Genomic DNA, 20,038 nt, shown 5'->3' with positions numbered 1-20,038 from the left:
ATTTAGTGGTATTTGGAAAATCATATGTAAAACATAGCATGCTGGGTTCTCTGGAATCCCTAATTAATTACATGGGAATTCAGGAAAAGACTTCAAGAGTTGGGAAAATTTTTGTTGTTCTCCCCCCATTCCTCCCCTAAAAAGAGAGGAACTTCAGCAAAGACATCACAAAGGAAGTTACTGATTTCTGGGTTGCTCAGCTCTCAGAGCCACAGGAAGTGCATTTTCTTCTCTTCACAGTTATCACTTTGATCATAAAGAAACACATCCTTGGTCCTTGAGAGTGAGAATGTTCAGTCCCAACTGCATGTGAATGATTGGATCAGAGTTTAGAGTAACACGGAATAATTTTGGAGAAGAAAAGCCAAGGCCCCACTGGGAGTCGAACCCAGGATCTCCTGTTTACAAGACAGGCGCTTTAACCAGCTAAGCCATGGAGCCCATATAGGTGACCATGATTGTGTTAGATCTATCCTTGCTATTAGATTAAATAGTATTGCCAGAGCCCATAGAATGCAGAGCAGTCTCTCATAAGAAAACGGACAGACTCCAAGAGGATGTTTTTGCTCACTTAGATGCTGCAGAGCTAATAGAAGTGGGAAAGGTTGGGCGCAGCTGGCGGGTTAGGACTCCTAACACTCCACTCAACCCAGGAACAACTCTCAGGAAAACCCAAGGCCAGGCCCCTCTTCTTCCCAACTAGAGCCTAGCCAGGACTGTACCTGCTCCTTTGTAACTTAGACACGCGACCTTCCAATATGCTAAGTTATAGGATCTCTCAGGACCGCAGGGCACTGCTGAGACCGGTGACACAGGCACAGGTGTAGGGTGCTCGGGGTGAAGGCGAGGAAGAGGGGCCCCCCCCAACCCAAAGTGTTCCCTGGGTCCGGGGACAGCCCTTCGGAGGTGAGGGTCTGTACGGTTCCTGGAGGCATCCCTTTGCCCCTTCCGGCAAAACCGAGGCCTGCTTCCCAGGGCCGTGCGTCATCAGTTCGCCCAACAGGTGACGCCTTCTCCCCTCTAACCCCATCCTGTGAGGTCGCAGCTCCGCGGTCACTCGCACCCCCGACACTGCACCCCCCCAAATGGCCTGCCCCCTTCCGCGAGATCGTACCCAGGGCGCAGAGAGTGGGGCTCTCAGGTGGCATCTGGTCGTGCTGTGCGTGAGTGCTAGGGGCCTGAGACTGGGGTGGGGGTGGGGGTTTGGCCCGCAGGGATTTTGGACACCCGAAGGTGAGGTGCGGAGGGGATGAGGCAGAGAGGCCGAAAGGGGCGTTGGAGGAGATCCCGGGACCACCCAGACCGCGCTGTGCGCTGGGGGCCTGGGGGACTGGTCCTCTTTTGCCCGGAGGACACCAAGACTCTCACAATCCAAACAGATCCCTTCCCTAAACTTTGGGTCTTGTTAACGTCTCTGTCTCTCAGTCTGTCTTGCTCCTGTAGGCACGCACAACCAGGACTCCAGCTCCACTCCTGCTCCCGTGAAGAGGATGCAGGGTTGGGGTGGGATCCCCTCTGACTTCCACCTGCAGACTTTGCAAACACCTCCCCGCAACCTTCCCCTGAGACTCAGCCCACCACAGGCCCGAGAATCAACACAGCAATGCAATGCCAATCAAAATTCCAGCAAGTTACTTCATGAATATTGACAAATTGATTCAAAAGTTTATATGTAGACAGAAATGACTCAAATTATCAACACAAAATTGAAGAACAAAGTTGGAGGATTGTCACTACTAGACCTCAGATTTACCATAAAGAGACAGTAATAAAGACTGTGGTGTTGGTGAAAATCAAAACAAAACAAAACAAACAGATCAATGGAACAGAATAGAATGCCCAGAAATAGACCCACATAGTCAACTGATCACTGAGTAAAGGCAGTACATGGAGCAAACACAGTCTCATCAACAAATGGTGCTGAGACAACTGGATGCAGCATGCAGAAAAAACAAAAACAAAAAGAATCTAGACACAGAACTAGACACAGACCTTATACCTTTTACTAAACTTAACTCAAAATGGATCCTAGACCTAAATTTAAAATGTAAAACCATAAAAATCCTAGAAAATAGCATAGAGGAAAACATAGGTGACTTTGGGTTTAGTGAAAACTTCTTAAAGACACCAAAAACATGATTCATGAGAGGAAAATGTGTTAAGTTGGACTTCATGAGAATTTAGAATGTCTGTTCTGCAAGACACTGATAAGAAAATGAGAAGACATGCCACTGACTGGGAGAAAATATTTGCAAAAGACACACCCGAAAAGCACATATCTAAGATTTGCATAACTAACATATGCAAAGAACTCTTAAAATTCAACAACAAAAGAAACAACTCAATTTGTACCATTTTACCCCATCACGATAAGTGTACGCTTTAATTCCTACTCTCTATTTCCTCCATTCACTCATCCAAACCTCCTCTGTGGTAACCATCAGTTTGTTCTCTGTAGTTAAGAATCTGTTTCTTGGTTTCTCTCTTTCTCTCTGTCAAACAAAGAAATAAAATCTTTTTTTTTTTTTTTAAAGAGTCTGTTCCTTGGTTTCTCTCGCTCTCTCTGTTGTTTTCTATTTTTCTGTTCCCCCCTCCCAATCATTTGTTTTGTTTCTTAAGCTAAACACATGCGTGAGATCATATGGTATTTGCCTTTTTTTGACTTATTTCGCTTAGCATAACACTCTCTACCCCATCCATGTTGTTGCAAATGGCAACATTTCATCCTTTTATGGCTGAGTTATATACATACATAAAACCTCTTCTTTATCCGTTCATCCATCGATGGACATCTGGGCTCTTTCCATATTTTGCCTATTGTTGATAATGCTGCAATAAACATCAAAGTGCATGTATCCTTTGAATTAGCACCTTTCTATGTTTTGGGTAAATACTGTGATTGTATTTATGTGATTCCTGGCTCATAGAGCATTTTTAATTGTAATTTTTTGAGGAACTTCCAGACTGTTTTCCACAGGGGCTGCAACAATTTGCATTCCCACCCACAGTGTAAGAGGGTTCCCCTGTCTCCATGGCTTCGCCAACACTCGCTGTTTCTTGTGCTTTGATGTTAGTCATTCTGACAGCTGTGAGGTGACATCTCATTATGGTTTTGATTTGCATATCCCTGATGATCAGTGATGTAGAGCATCTTTTCTTGTATCTGCTGACCATCTGTAAGTCTTCTTAGCTCGAGAAATGTCTGTTCATGTCCTCTGCCCATTTTCAAACTGGGTTGTTTTTTAGGTGTTGAGTTATATCAGTTCTTTATGAATCTTGGATACTAACCCTTTATCAGATATGTCATTTGCAAATATGTTCTCCCATTCTGCAGGTTGCCTTTAAGTTTTCTTGATTGTTTCCCTTGCTGTGCAGAAGTTGTATTATTTTGATGTCCTCCCAAACACTCAATTTTTTAAATGTGCAAAGACCTGAACAGACAACTCTACAAAGAAGATATAGAGATGGCAAATAAGCATATGGAAAGATGCTCAACACCATATGTCATTAGGGAACTGCAGACTAAAACAGCAATAAGATACCAACAGATAGCTATTAGCATGGCCCAAATCCAATACACTAACAACACCAATTGTTGGTGAGGATGTGGGGTCATAGGCAGTCTGATTCCTTGCTGGAGTAAATGCAAAATGGTACAGCCACTGTGGAAGACAGCTTCGCAGGTGTATACAAAATGAAACATAGCCTTAACACATGATCCAGCAGTATTGCCTCATGGCACTCACCCAAATGAACTAAAAACTTAAAACCACACAGAAGTCTGTACACAAATATTTATACCAGCTGTAACTATAATTGCCAAAACTTGGAAGCAGCCAAGTTGTCCTTCATTAGGTGTATGGATAAGCAAACAGTGCTGCATCCATACAGTGGATTATTATTCACTGATAGAAAGAAGTGAGCTACCACATCACAAAAAGACATGGGGGACTCATAGGTACATATTATGAAGTAAAAGAAGCCAATCTGAAAAGCCAATCACCTTGTATGATTCCAACGTGATGACATTATGAAAATGCAAAACTATGGAGACAGTAAAGAAGTTGGTGGTTGCAGGGGGTTCTGGAGGAGGGAGGGAGAGGGGGATAAATATGGGGGGCACAGGAAATGTTTAGGGCAAGGGAGATATCATTTTGTGCAGTACTGTACCAGTAGATGCCTGTCATGGTACACTTGTCAAAACCCATAGAAACTCCAACACAGAGGATGAATCTTAATTGCAGAAAAGTAGACCTGGAAGAGAGGCACGTTTCAGTTAGATGAAGGGGAGATATTGCCCTAAACTGCGGGTTGTGGCAAGAGAGAAACAGGGAAGAGGCAGAGGCCGTGGCGATGTGGTTCACGACCACTCCTCATCCATACCCCCATGGACCCTCAGAAAAACTCCTATAAAGGTGGGATCTAAATGACAACTTAACCACTGCCCCCTCAGACCACCTTACAGGAGGTGCAGTCATTTGACAGCAAATCAAGTCTCCCAGGGAAGAGGGCAGTCTTGGGAGCCTGATGTCTTCAGGACGAAGTGTTCCCTCTCCCTGTGCTGGTAGAGCCCTCATTCTGTGTAACCCGCGGACTCTTCACGGTGTACACGGGAGACCCACAAAGATCCTGAGAGTGTTCCACGAGCACACACACGCTGCCAACTTGCACAGAGAGAGGACAAAATGAATGGAGGACATTGAATTCCCCACATGTGATAGTGAGGAAACAGGCTGATGACTGTGGGATGGGCTGCAAACATGGACCCCCCCCCCCCCACTGCACATGGAAGTGAACATGCCTCCAGCCTGGCGGAACTTCGAACACCCAAAGGGGATTTGGAGAATTCACTCTGCAATTACTTAGGGTTGGTGACCCTTCTTCCATTCCAGTGTATTCCTCTTAAACGGGAATGTCTACAATGGTTATCCTACACGTGTCCCAGTCCTGCACTGGGGGAGCAGATAACTATGTGGCTCACACAGATTTGTAATTGGAGAGGAATTGTGCCCAGAATGGCTTATACAGGAGAGCCTAATTTATGCCTACTTTGGGGAGGGCAGTTAGATGAGTTCATGCTGAACTGAGTTGAGATCTGGAGGAGATTGGGATGGAGTGAGCATTGTTTCATGTGGGATAGGTGTAGGTCTTTGGGAACCAGGGGGCAGATCATGTTAAGTGTAATAGAGCCTCCCCGGCCTCGCCCACCACCCCCCCCCCCAGCCCTCCCTGAGAGCTCCATCTCCTAATCACCAAAACCTGAGAGTGTTGTCTTGCAAGGCCAAAGGGACTTTGAGGATGTGACTGAGGTAAGGATCTTGAGATGGGAAGAGGAGGCTGGCCTCCCCGGGTGGGCTCAAGGTAATCACAAGGTCTTAGGAAAGGGTGGGAGGAGGGTGCGGGTCAGAGGAGATGTGACAACAGAAGCAGAGGTCAGAGCCAGATGGTCCTGTCAGGAGCTAAGGAACGTGGGCCGCCTCCAGCCACGGGAAAAGGCAAGAAGGAATTCTCGCCGGCGGCTTCTAGAAGGCAGGCAGCTTTGCCACCTCTCTGGATCTCAGCCCCAGGGGACCTGGGTCAGGCTTCTGACACTGCGCTCAGCTTATCGTCCTGGCACTCCGACTGGCGACTGGGGCGGGGGGCGGGGGGCGGGAAGCGGGTCACGGTCTCCCCGGCCTCACTTCCTTCTCAGGGCAGGTGGGAGAAGTGCCAAAAGCCTTGTGCCTTCTCTGAGGCTCGAACTCAGGACCTTCAGATTATGAGACTGACGCGCTGCCGGCTGCGCTAAGAAGGCACCGACCCGGGGCCTCTCAGCAGCACTTTCATTCTCGCCCGCGTCACGCCAGGAGCCGTTTCTGAAAAGCCAGGGTTCTGCCCAAACTCGTGCGCCCGCCCGAAGGAAGAGCGTGTGCGAGGTCACCTGTGCGACCGTGCCCCGGCACCCGCCCGCATCCCCAGGGCGGCCTGCGGACAGCCAGGGCCCAGCCGGGGGCGTGCACCTCGGGCCGCCTCGGGGTCCCGCTCCGCACCGCGCCGCCTCCACCCCCCGGGCCGCCGCCCCCCGCCCCGGGCGACCCGTGCGCGTCCCGGTCCGCAGCGCCCCCAGGGCAGAGGAGCGCGCCCCGGCGGGAACCCCGGCAGCAGGTGCGCCCGGACGCCGAGGCTGGGAGCAGTGCGCCGGGGGGAAGGGCAGTGGGAAATGCCCGCGCTCCCAAATGGTCGCCTGCAGCGCACATCTCCCAAGTGCCGCTTAGTAATTTAGGAAGAACGATTCACGTGGCTTTCTTGACAGTATAAGTGCCTTGATTGGAAAAGCTTCCTTACCTGTAAAACGGGACATTTCACACTACTACTTAAAAAACTGAATTCTTGACACAAAAAGTTGTTTAGTGAATACTCATGAGTGATACAAATAATGATAGGAAATGATATAGAAAAAAAAAATTCCAAACATGGGGGATGGGGTTTCGGGATAATCATAAACATGAGAATTAGAGAAACGTGGTAAGTCAAATAAACAGAAGTAGATGGAATATTTACCAAATGGCGTTGAGTAGCTATCTAGGATAATAAAGCTGAATATATCACCTGCAACAATAAAATATATTCTAAATAGATGCACATTTTAAAAGACGGGATAAAACCACAAATTACTAACATTGTCAAAACAGACATTTTTATTACTTTGGTGTAGAAAACTAATGTTTACAAAAAATTCAGAAACATAGAAAGTGACTTACTATATTAAAACAATATTCTGCTTAGATATACCCTCATATCCTCAAAAAAATACATGATCAAAGTGAAAGAATCAAATGACCAAACTGGGAAAAATGTGTAAGTTGTGTCATGAGGAGTTAAATTTCCTAATATAAGTACTACACCTCAGCAAGAAAAATTCCAACTGTTGGGGAAAACTTGCAAAGGATATAAATACTGAGTTCATGAGAAAAAAGGACGAGGGGCTCTTGAGTGGCTCAGTTGGTTAAGTAACTGAGTGTTGGTCCTAGCTCAAGTCTTGATTTCAGGGTTGAGTTCAACATACCTTTTGTAAAGAAGAAAGATAAATATTTCTGAAAGTGTGAAAAAATGATTACTCTAAGAGAAATGCAAAAATGAAACCATGATGGTAATGGTACTTTTTGCCTAATGGATTTGGCAAAACAACAAACAAAAACAACTGTTTCCTGGTGTGTTGCCTACTAGCATTCAAACAGATTGAATTTGCTTCCTGTGATTCTTGTATCAAATCTCCACAAGCTCAGCAGCTTCAAGCAACAGATCCCTTTTTTCCCTCCTCACAGTTCTGGAGGCCAGAAGTCCAAAAGTCAGTATAACTGTGTGGTGGATGAACGTGTTGACAAGGTCATACTGGCTATTGAGGCTGTTGGGGAAGAATCGTTATGTAATATTGAGAATATTATATGAAAATAAATGTAAGGAACTTATGACAAAATCTGGAGCTTAGTAGAGATAAATGGCAGTTAATTGTCACCAGCACAATGCTGGTCAGGGTGTGAGGGAAACAGTCCCTTCCCGGGAGCTACAGGAAGATAAATTAGTAACATTTGGGGAAGGCTGACACAACTCATTAAATTACCATCACACAAGTGATTTGACTGAGCAATAGTGCTTTTAGGAAGTTCTCTAATACTGCACCTTTGTGAAATGCGGGTGTAATTTATTGCAACATTGTTTATGTAATTAAATGTGGCTGGTGCAAAGTTGGGTGCCGGTGTGGATCAAGGTAGAATTAAGGTACATTTTCGGGTGTGTGTACTCTTATATTTTTGTAATTGTGAACCAGATGAAGGTTTTACTCATTTCTGTATGAACCTGTTGACCTTAGATATAAATAATTGGTAGTCAGACTGTTCTTTTTCTACGGTCTATAAAGTTGATTCTTGAACTCCAGAGTCCTTCAGTTGTGAGCAATGACGTCGCACTGGCCCTCCCAGGAGGTTGGTGGGATCAGCTAGCCTTATAAAGGTTAGCGGCGGTAGGACTCGAACCTACGCTCTCAACGACAGACGCCCGAGCCTCAACTCAGCGTTCTATGCCGCCCCGCCGCGCCGTCACCTACGCGCAGCGCTCTGCTTTTTCTGCAAGGTTCAAGCCTACAGGGAGGTTACCCCATCACCACTAACCCTCTCCCCCACCCCCTACCCCCTCCACTTCCACCCTAAGCCCCGTTCTTTTGCTCAAGTGTTCCTCCGGGACCACTGCGCTCAGACCTCCCACAAACCTCACTAGCCAGACTTGTACTGGGGACACCGCGGCGCCCCCGCTTCATGCGCTCCAGGTCCTCGGCTACAAGCCGGGGGTGGGGGGGTGGGGGGTGTCTCCCCCCCGGAGGGCGTCCTGCACTTGCTTTGGTGAAGTCCAGGGGGAAACAGCCTGCAAACGCACCTACCTGCGGGGCCTGCAGGTCCGGGGCGCCGCTTCCCGCCCGGGTCCCACCCCATGCAGGTGCGACCCGCCCTCCGCCCCAGCGTTTCTAACCCAGCAGCCCCGCCTCAAGGCCACGGGGCCCCTGCGAATCACTGAGGCTTGCCGGGTCTCAATTTCCTCATCTGTAAAGTGGACTCCGTTAAAAAATTTTTTTGCCTGAAGAAAAGTGGTAGATAGATTGATTTGTCAATTCATGTAAGTGCCTACAGAGCACTTCCCAGTAAAGTTTTTATCTTTATTTGTATCACTCATGAGTATTCACTAAACAACTTTTTGTGTCAAGAATTCAGTTTTTTAAGTAGTAGTGTGAAATGTCCCGTTTTACAGGTAAGGAAGCTTTTCCAATCAAGGCACTTATACTGTCAAGAAAGCCACGTGAATCGTTCTTCCTAAATTACTAAGCGGCACTTGGGAGATGTGCGCTGCAGGCGACCATTTGGGAGCGCGGGCATTTCCCACTGCCCTTCCCCCCGGCGCACTGCTCCCAGCCTCGGCGTCCGGGCGCACCTGCTGCCGGGGTTCCCGCCGGGGCGCGCTCCTCTGCCCTGGGGGCGCTGCGGACCGGGACGCGCACGGGTCGCCCGGGGCGGGGGGCGGCGGCCCGGGGGGTGGAGGCGGCGCGGTGCGGAGCGGGACCCCGAGGCGGCCCGAGGTGCACGCCCCCGGCTGGGCCCTGGCTGTCCGCAGGCCGCCCTGGGGATGCGGGCGGGTGCCGGGGCACGGTCGCACAGGTGACCTCGCACACGCTCTTCCTTCGGGCGGGCGCACGAGTTTGGGCAGAACCCTGGCTTTTCAGAAACGGCTCCTGGCGTGACGCGGGCGAGAATGAAAGTGCTGCTGAGAGGCCCCGGGTCGGTGCCTTCTTAGCGCAGCCGGCAGCGCGTCAGTCTCATAATCTGAAGGTCCTGAGTTCGAGCCTCAGAGAAGGCACAAGGCTTTTGGCACTTCTCCCACCTGCCCTGAGAAGGAAGTGAGGCCGGGGAGACCGTGACCCGCTTCCCGCCCCCCGCCCCCCGCCCCAGTCGCCAGTCGGAGTGCCAGGACGATAAGCTGAGCGCAGTGTCAGAAGCCTGACCCAGGTCCCCTGGGGCTGAGATCCAGAGAGGTGGCAAAGCTGCCTGCCTTCTAGAAGCCGCCGGCGAGAATTCCTTCTTGCCTTTTCCCGTGGCTGGAGGCGGCCCACGTTCCTTAGCTCCTGACAGGACCATCTGGCTCTGACCTCTGCTTCTGTTGTCACATCTCCTCTGACCCGCACCCTCCTCCCACCCTTTCCTAAGACCTTGTGATTACCTTGAGCCCACCCGGGGAGGCCAGCCTCCTCTTCCCATCTCAAGATCCTTACCTCAGTCACATCCTCAAAGTCCCTTTGGCCTTGCAAGACAACACTCTCAGGTTTTGGTGATTAGGAGATGGAGCTCTCAGGGAGGGCTGGGGGGGGGGGTGGTGGGCGAGGCCGGGGAGGCTCTATTACACTTAACATGATCTGCCCCCTGGTTCCCAAAGACCTACACCTATCCCACATGAAACAATGCTCACTCCATCCCAATCTCCTCCAGATCTCAACTCAGTTCAGCATGAACTCATCTAACTGCCCTCCCCAAAGTAGGCATAAATTAGGCTCTCCTGTATAAGCCATTCTGGGCACAATTCCTCTCCAATTACAAATCTGTGTGAGCCACATAGTTATCTGCTCCCCCAGTGCAGGACTGGGACACGTGTAGGATAACCATTGTAGACATTCCCGTTTAAGAGGAATACACTGGAATGGAAGAAGGGTCACCAACCCTAAGTAATTGCAGAGTGAATTCTCCAAATCCCCTTTGGGTGTTCGAAGTTCCGCCAGGCTGGAGGCATGTTCACTTCCATGTGCAGTGGGGGGGGGGGGGTCCATGTTTGCAGCCCATCCCACAGTCATCAGCCTGTTTCCTCACTATCACATGTGGGGAATTCAATGTCCTCCATTCATTTTGTCCTCTCTCTGTGCAAGTTGGCAGCGTGTGTGTGCTCGTGGAACACTCTCAGGATCTTTGTGGGTCTCCCGTGTACACCGTGAAGAGTCCGCGGGTTACACAGAATGAGGGCTCTACCAGCACAGGGAGAGGGAACACTTCGTCCTGAAGACATCAGGCTCCCAAGACTGCCCTCTTCCCTGGGAGACTTGATTTGCTGTCAAATGACTGCACCTCCTGTAAGGTGGTCTGAGGGGGCAGTGGTTAAGTTGTCATTTAGATCCCACCTTTATAGGAGTTTTTCTGAGGGTCCATGGGGGTATGGATGAGGAGTGGTCGTGAACCACATCGCCACGGCCTCTGCCTCTTCCCTGTTTCTCTCTTGCCACAACCCGCAGTTTAGGGCAATATCTCCCCTTCATCTAACTGAAACGTGCCTCTCTTCCAGGTCTACTTTTCTGCAATTAAGATTCATCCTCTGTGTTGGAGTTTCTATGGGTTTTGACAAGTGTACCATGACAGGCATCTACTGGTACAGTACTGCACAAAATGATATCTCCCTTGCCCTAAACATTTCCTGTGCCCCCCATATTTATCCCCCTCTCCCTCCCTCCTCCAGAACCCCCTGCAACCACCAACTTCTTTACTGTCTCCATAGTTTTGCATTTTCATAATGTCATCACGTTGGAATCATACAAGGTGATTGGCTTTTCAGATTGGCTTCTTTTACTTCATAATATGTACCTATGAGTCCCCCATGTCTTTTTGTGATGTGGTAGCTCACTTCTTTCTATCAGTGAATAATAATCCACTGTATGGATGCAGCACTGTTTGCTTATCCATACACCTAATGAAGGACAACTTGGCTGCTTCCAAGTTTTGGCAATTATAGTTACAGCTGGTATAAATATTTGTGTACAGACTTCTGTGTGGTTTTAAGTTTTTAGTTCATTTGGGTGAGTGCCATGAGGCAATACTGCTGGATCATGTGTTAAGGCTATGTTTCATTTTGTATACACCTGCGAAGCTGTCTTCCACAGTGGCTGTACCATTTTGCATTTACTCCAGCAAGGAATCAGACTGCCTATGACCCCACATCCTCACCAACAATTGGTGTTGTTAGTGTATTGGATTTGGGCCATGCTAATAGCTATCTGTTGGTATCTTATTGCTGTTTTAGTCTGCAGTTCCCTAATGACATATGGTGTTGAGCATCTTTCCATATGCTTATTTGCCATCTCTATATCTTCTTTGTAGAGTTGTCTGTTCAGGTCTTTGCACATTTAAAAAATTGAGTGTTTGGGAGGACATCAAAATAATACAACTTCTGCACAGCAAGGGAAACAATCAAGAAAACTTAAAGGCAACCTGCAGAATGGGAGAACATATTTGCAAATGACATATCTGATAAAGGGTTAGTATCCAAGATTCATAAAGAACTGATATAACTCAACACCTAAAAAACAACCCAGTTTGAAAATGGGCAGAGGACATGAACAGACATTTCTCGAGCTAAGAAGACTTACAGATGGTCAGCAGATACAAGAAAAGATGCTCTACATCACTGATCATCAGGGATATGCAAATCAAAACCATAATGAGATGTCACCTCACAGCTGTCAGAATGACTAACATCAAAGCACAAGAAACAGCGAGTGTTGGCGAAGCCATGGAGACAGGGGAACCCTCTTACACTGTGGGTGGGAATGCAAATTGTTGCAGCCCCTGTGGAAAACAGTCTGGAAGTTCCTCAAAAAATTACAATTAAAAATGCTCTATGAGCCAGGAATCACATAAATACAATCACAGTATTTACCCAAAACATAGAAAGGTGCTAATTCAAAGGATACATGCACTTTGATGTTTATTGCAGCATTATCAACAATAGGCAAAATATGGAAAGAGCCCAGATGTCCATCGATGGATGAACGGATAAAGAAGAGGTTTTATGTATGTATATAACTCAGCCATAAAAGGATGAAATGTTGCCATTTGCAACAACATGGATGGGGTAGAGAGTGTTATGCTAAGCGAAATAAGTCAAAAAAAGGCAAATACCATATGATCTCACGCATGTGTTTAGCTTAAGAAACAAAACAAATGATTGGGAGGGGGGAACAGAAAAATAGAAAACAACAGAGAGAGCGAGAGAAACAGACTCTTTTAAAAAAAGATTTTATTTACTTATTAGAGAGAGAGAGAGAGAGAGAGAGAGAGAGAGAGAGAGAAGACATAAACAGGAGGAGGAGGAGCAGGCAGGAGCTGACTCCCCGCTGAGCATTGAGCCTGACTCAGGACTCTATCCAATCACACTGGGATCATGACCTGAGCTGAAGGCAGATACCCACTGACTGAGCCACCCAGGTGCCCCAAGATACTGTTTTTTTTTTAAGGTTTATTTATTTATTTATTCATGAGAGACACAGAGAGAAAGAGAGAGGTAGAGACACAAGCAGAGGGAGAAGCAGGCTCCGTGCAGGGATCCCGATGTGGGACTTGATCCCGGGACTCCAGGATCACGCCCTGGGCCAAAGGCAGGCACTAAACCACTGAACCACCCTGGGATCCCCCAAGATATTGGTTTTTAATTTTCTTTTTTAATAATGTCTTTGTCTGGTTTTGGTATCAGGGTGACACTGGTCTCACAGAAGTTAGGAAGTATTCCCCTTGCTTCTATTTTCTGGAAATAATTGTACAAAATTGGTATAATTTCTTTTTTAAATATTTAGTAACTTTCATCAGTGAACTCATCTGGTTGCTTTCTGTTTTGAAAGGTTATTAACTGTAATTCCAGTTTCTTTGAGATAGATAGGTAGATAGACAGATAGATAGATAGTCTTAGTCCATTCAGTTGCTATAATAGAGTGCCATAGACTGAATGACTTATTAACAAATGGTTCTGGAAGCTGGAAGTTCAAGATCAAGGCACTGGCTGAATCAGTATCTGGTGAAGGCTCACTAGCTGATTCACAGATGGACATCTTCTTATAGGTCCTCATATGACAGAGGGGGAGGGAGCTCTCTCAGATTTCCAACCTGCTCTCTTGACTTAATCCCCTTCCAAAGGCCTTGACTCCAAATATTATTAGGATGGGGGAATAGGTTTCAATATATGAATTTTGGGGAGATACAAACATTTAATATTGTATTGACCTGCTCAGGTTATCTATTTCTTCCTGTGTGAGTAGATTGTGTCTTTTTTTAAAAATTTTTTAAAATTTATGATAGAGAGAGAGAGAGAGAGAGGCATAGGGAGAAGCAGGCTCCATGCACCGGGAGCCCGACGTGGGATTCGATCCTGGGTCTCCAGGATGGCGCCCTGGGCCAAAGGCAGGCGCTAAACCATTGCACCACCCAGGGATCCCGAGTAGATTGTATCTTTCAAGAGATTGGCTCATTTGATAACCTAATCAAATATATGAGTGTATATTGGTCATAATATTCTTTTTTTTTTAATTTTTATTTATTTATGATAGTCACAGAGAGAGAGAGAGAGAGAGAGAGAGAGAGAGGCAGAGACACAGAGGGAGGGAGAAGCAGGCTCCATGCACCGGGAGCCTGATATGGGATTCGAACCCCGGGTCTCCAGGATCACGCCCTGGGCCAAAGGCAGGCGCCAAACCGCTGCGCCACCCAGGGATCCCTGGTCATAATATTCTTTTATCATCCTTTTAATGTTCATGGTTTCAGAATTGAGAATTAGTGTCTTCTCTCTTTTATTCTTCGTTGCTTGACTAGAGTTTTATCAATTTTATTCCAAAGAATCAGCTTTTGGTTTTGTTGATTTTCTCTGTTGGTTCAATTTTCAATTTCATTGATTTCTACCATATTTTTATTATATTTTTTCTTCTGTTCACTTTGGTAACTTGTTCTTTTTCTACATACCTCAGTTATAAGTGTAAATTACTGATTTTAGATCTGTCTTCCTTTCTAATACATGCATCAATGCTGCAGATCTCCCTCAAACTACTGCTTTCATAGCTCCCACAAATTTTGACAAACTGTGTTTTTATTTTAATTCAGTTTGAAATATTTAAAAATTTCTCTTAAGACTCCTTTGACTCCTAAGTTATTTAGACATGTGTTGTTTACTCTTTAAGTATCTTGGGGTTTTTTTTAAGTTTTTTTTTTTTTTTTTAATTCGTGAGAGACACAGAGAGAGGGGCAGAGACACAGGCAGAGGGAGAAGGAGGCTCCCTGCAAGGAGCCTGAAATGGGGCTTGATCCCAGGGCCCCAGGATCAGAACCTGAGCCAAAGGCAGAGCCACTGAGCCACCCAGGCATCCCTCTTAGGATTTTTTAATTATCTCTGTATTATTGATTTCTAGTTCATTCCATTGTAGTTTGAGAGTAGATATTATATGATTTATATATTTTTAAAGTTTGTTAAGATGTGCTTTATGGCCCAGAAAATGCACTGTCTTGGTGAACATCCCATGGGAGGAAAATGTATATTTTGTTAGCTATATAGATTTTTTTGTTGTAGGGATCCCTGGGTGGCGCAGTTGTTTGGCGCCTGCCTTTGGCCCAGGGCGCGATCCTGGAGACCCGGTATCGAATCCCATATCAGGCTCCCGGTGCATGGAGCCTGCTTCTCCCTCCGCCTGTGTCTCTGCCTCTTTCTCTCTCTGTGACTATCATAAATAAATAAAAATTTAAAAAAAAAGATTTTTTATTGTATAGATGTCAGTTAAATCTAGTTCACTGATGGGGCTATTGAGTTCCACCATGTCCTGATGGATTTTTTTTCTGTCTGCTGGATCCATCCATAAATATTAGAAGGCTGTTGATATTTCTAGCTATGATAGTGGGCTCATCTGTTTCTCCCTATGTTTTCATCATTTTTTGCTTCACATATCTTGACACTCATTGTTTATGCACATATACATTAGGTATTGTTTGTCTTCTTGGAGAATTAACTCTTTTACCATTATGTAATGCCACGATTTATCTCTTATAATTTTCCTTGCTCCAAATGTACTTTGATATTAATATAACTATTCCATCTTTTGATTACTGGTAGTGTGGTATATCTTTCTCTATCTCTTTACTGTTAATCTATAGATGTATTTATATATGAAGTGGGTTTCTTGTAGAGAACATGTAATTAGGTCTTGTTTTTTGATCTGCTCTGACAGTCTTTTAATCAGTGTATTTAAATCCCTGAAATTTCAAGTAATTACTGATAAAGTTGGATTAATATCTTCTGTATTTACTATTTCTATGCATTGCCCTGGTCCTTTCTTCTTTTTCTGTCTTCCCTTCTTTTTCTGCTTTCTCTAGTTTTGAGTATTTTGTATGACTCCATTTTCTTCCCATATCACTTTAATTATATTTTTTATTTTGCCTTCTTAGTGGTTCATTTTTGAGTTTGCAATATACATTTAAAACTAATCCAAGTGCACTTTCACATAACACCAAACCATTATGTAGTTAGCACAACTATTTCCAGTGTCACTGAAACATTGTTGGTATTATTTTGAACAAACTAATACTCCTCAGATTAATTAAGAAAAAGAGAAAAACAATGTTTTATTTTACCTTCTCTTGTTCCTCCTGTACCATTCACCCTTTCTTTATATAAATCCATGTTTCTGACCTATGTCATTTCCTTCTCTCTAAAGAACTTCTTTTTAACATTTCTTGCAAGGTAGTTGTACTGGCTACAAATTATCTCAAAAAAAATTCTTTTTAACAAGCCCTTATTGCTACTTAACGGTTGAAGGATAATTTCACTGGGCAACTAATTATGTTAATTCTTTTCTTTTAACACTTTAAATATTTCACTCCATGCATGCTGGGTGTTCTCTGAGCTTCCTGGAAATATGGTTTGATATCTATCATTAGTTTGGGAACTTCTCAGTTGTTATTGCTTCAAATATTTCTTCTATTCCCTTTTCTTTTTCTTCTCCTTATATCCCATTAAGTATATGTTATACCTTTCGTGATTTCTCTATAGTTCTTGGGTGTTCTGCTCTGCCTTTTTCATTCACTTTTTTTTCCTTTGAATGTCAGTTTTGGAAGTTTCTCTTAACATTTTCTCAAGCTTTTTGGTTATTTTCTCACTTGTAAACAGAATTATAATAGTGCAACAATAAAGGTCAGTCAGCCACCAATTTTCTTAATAGCCCTCCTGTTCTATGTCAAAACCTTGAACTTTCAAAAGGTCTCATTATCATGATCTGGTGCACAATATGAATGCCATCCTCAGATCTAAAGCTGTTGAGTTGAACTTTTCCATAGGAAAACTTTGTTCTATTGATTGAATATGAAGGATCAGTAATTGTACTTCCAAAGCAAGTTTCTTAGGTCCTTACAGCATACCCTCAGACAGGAATTCAGGAGTATGTGACTTATTGGGGGAGCAGTGCTCAGAACGAGGAAGGGGAAATAGCAAAGCAAAGATGTCGCCTTGGATAAACTTTAGTCTTACCCTGACCCATGGGACAGGGGTGTTCTCGAGTATACATAACAAAGCATTGAGTTAAGTGGTTTGGACTTTGTTGCCTGTCCCTTCTATCATCCAGTTATTGGCTATAGCTGGTGATGGAATGATCATCCATTCTATTAGATGTCTCCAAATAGTCAAGGTCAAGTCATTGGAGAAGGTCAGAGGGATAAACCATTGGGAAGATGAGTGTGGAGTCCTTTAAAAAACATCTGGGACAAGGGAAGAAAGTGGGGTGGAGGGGGCACAACATATTTAGGTAAGTGGGAGATACTCTGGCTTTGAAACTTTTTTTTAAAAAAAAGGTTTTATTTATTTATTCATGAGAGACACAGAGAGAGAGCACAAGGCAGAGATATAGGCAGAGGAAGAAGCAGGCTCCATGCAGGGAGCTCCTTGTGGGACTCAATCCCGGGACTCCAGGATCACACCCTGAGCCAAAGGCAGATGCTCAACTGCTGAGCCACCCAGGCATCCCTGGCTTTGAAACTTTAAAGTGAAGTATGAACATCCTTTGTGTTATCTATTACTTTAAGAAAAATTATAGATTTTTTTCTTTGCTAGTATAATCACTAATTTTGTTTTAATGCCTTGTATTGGTTTCCTAGGGATGCCATAACAAGTTAGTACAAATTGGCTTAAAACAACAGAAAATTATTCTCTCATAGTTCTGGAGGAGAGTCCAAAATCAGGCTCTGGGCAGGAGTATCCTCTCTGTCAAGATTCTAGGGAAAAACAATTCCATTCCTCTTCCAGCTTCTGGTGGTTCTTGCAATCCTTGGTGCTCCTTTTTGGTCAAAAACTAGCAATCTCTGCCTTTGTCTTCATGTGGCCTTCTTTCCCATATGTCTGGATCTCTGTGTCCAAACCTCCTTTTCCTTCTTCTTCTAATGACACCAGTCCCTGGATAATGACCCATCCTAATCTGGTATGACTTCATCACAACTTGATTACATCTGCAAAAGCTCTATTTCCAAATAAGGTCACATTCACAGATATTAGAGGTTAGGACTTCAACACATATTTGGGGGGGAGTACAATTCTACTCACACCATGCTGTAAATTTAGGATAATACCTCAGAGAGTTATTGCAAGGGTTAAACACTAGAACCAAACAATTCAGTAAATAATAACAATAAACACAACAATATAGTGAATCTTATTGATTACTTATTTATGTGCCAGATACCCTTCTAAAATATTTTATGTGTATTTATTCACCAAGTCCTTCCATAAGTCTATTAGGTACACTGATTGCTATTTCCATTTCACATTTGAGGAGAATGATGCCCCTTGAGATGAAGCAATTTTTCCAAAAGTCCCTTAGCTATCAGATGGAGCAGCTGAGGTTTGAACACAGGCAGTGTAACCTAGTTCAAAAAAGTTCTAATCAAAATGAATAGAGCTGAGGTCCAGGCATAACTAAGGAGTAGTTTGCTGATTGTTTAATCTTGCTATGTATAGTAATATAGTAGCCACTTTGTGACTATGTCTTATTAAAAGGTTAAAAAAACAGTTTTGAAACATTTGCCTATATATAATCCAAGAGACAGGATAATATTCTCTGATTACCCTGCCCCTATCCTATACATTGTCTATATCCTTTCCTTGCTTACTTTTCTCCAAAGACTTTATCAGTATCTCCTACACTAATGATTTTACATACTCATTTCTTTATTTTCTGTGTCACCCCCAACGGAATGTAAGCTCCATGAGAGCTGTGATTTTTGTTAGCTGTGTTCACTGCTGTATTTCCTGCTTTTAGAAATATGCCTGGGTGGTTACCAGAGCTGGAGATGGGGGACAGAGTGAAATGGTTGAAGGTGGGCAAAAGGTACAAACTTCCAGTTATGAGATAAATATGTCCTGGGGATGTAATATATAGCACAATGACTGTAGTTAACAATACTGTATTATATATTTGAGAGTTGCTAGGAGGGCAAATCTTAAAAGTTCTCATTATAAGGGGAAAAAACCTGGCAAGTAGACAGAAAGAGGGAGAAAGGAAGAAAGAAGGAAGAAAGAGAGAGAAAGAAGGAAGGAAGGAAGGAAGGCAGGCAGGAAGGAAGGAAGGAAGGAAGGAGCCTACCATATAAAAGATCAGCAGTGAATGTTGCTGGATTAATGGATGAAAGGATGGGAGACAAGAAGACACTGAAGTTCTGTAAATCCCCAGGGCTGAAACTAAGTCACCCTAGATATCTGGCACCATTTTCCAACCTGCTCTTCCCACAGCAAATTTGTCCTTGCTCTGGGAATGTGTCCAGGACATATTGGTTTCCAGGCGATCATTATTCCTAAAGTTTCCTTAGGATTAACAAGGGATCATAATTATTCTTCCTTCTCTTCAAAATGGCAAGAATGTCCCTGCAAACATATTAATATTTCTTTGAAGTGAATAGTGGATTCATCATTCATTAATTTCTCTTATGGATGAGATTAGAACTGGAGGTTGTTGGAATCTACAGAGATTATACATATCTACATGTCTGGGTGCTTTAAATCGTAACACACTGGAGATGGTCAAAAACCATGTAATGCAAAACTTGTATGAAACCTGATGGAGGTTAAGGTCACATGCATTATTTTTTGGCAGTGGTTTGCATTTCAATTGTCATCTCCTTAAGAATCTACTTTCAGGACTAAGGAAGTCTAGCAAGCTGCAACCCAGCAGCTTATAATACATGTGATCGGGCTTTTTCGCTGTAAATTTGGTGAGAATTTTGGGGGATCACGCTAATTAACCTGCCTACATAAAATGATTTTCAGAAATAGCTTCTCGAGAAAAGACCAGGCCCTACTGGGAATCGAACCCAGGATCTCCTGTTTACGAGACAGGCGCTTTAACCAACTAAGCCATAGAGCCACCTGAACAACTCTGTGCAACCGAATGAGTCTCATTTTATCCGGACTGGGTGCGAACATGACTGTACAGTCCGGTGTTTTCGGTCGTCTTCTGAAACATGCCAACCGCAGGGAGATGCTTCACTTCCACCGGACTCGCCAGAGGCAGGAAAATACCAAAGGCAGCGCAGACGAAGGATTTTCTACTATTCCGAGGAAAAGCGTTACAGAAAGTCGGGGCTATGCAATACGTGGTAAAGACCATTTAAAGGAAAAACTATTCATAATTTCAAAAGGACTCCAAGGATTGGCCTAGAGTCGCTGCTCCTGGGCGACTTCTTAACTC

The 20,038-nt window shown here is 44.6% G+C and overlaps 4 non-coding genes across 4 annotated transcripts; 1 reads left to right on the top strand and 3 right to left on the bottom strand.

Moving 5' to 3' along the window:
• Nucleotides 1-367: 367 nt before the first annotated feature.
• On the bottom strand, nucleotides 368-441 carry TRNAT-UGU. Its single transcript has one exon. It is a non-coding gene; the product is annotated as a tRNA-Thr (tRNA).
• Nucleotides 442-5,721: 5,280 nt separating this feature from the next.
• TRNAM-CAU lies at nucleotides 5,722-5,794 on the bottom strand. Its single transcript has one exon. It is a non-coding gene; the product is annotated as a tRNA-Met (tRNA).
• A 3,514-nt stretch (nucleotides 5,795-9,308) lies between these two features.
• On the top strand, nucleotides 9,309-9,381 carry TRNAM-CAU. Its single transcript has one exon. It is a non-coding gene; the product is annotated as a tRNA-Met (tRNA).
• Nucleotides 9,382-19,640: 10,259 nt separating this feature from the next.
• TRNAT-CGU lies at nucleotides 19,641-19,714 on the bottom strand. The gene has a single exon. It is a non-coding gene; the product is annotated as a tRNA-Thr (tRNA).
• Nucleotides 19,715-20,038: the final 324 nt, after the last annotated feature.

This window comes from Vulpes lagopus, chromosome 10 (genome assembly GCF_018345385.1).
Source record: "Vulpes lagopus strain Blue_001 chromosome 10, ASM1834538v1, whole genome shotgun sequence".
Classification (NCBI taxonomy): Eukaryota; Metazoa; Chordata; class Mammalia; order Carnivora; family Canidae; genus Vulpes; species Vulpes lagopus.
Note: the sequence above shows the minus strand (reverse complement) of the source record. Positions and strands in the feature narration are given on the sequence as shown.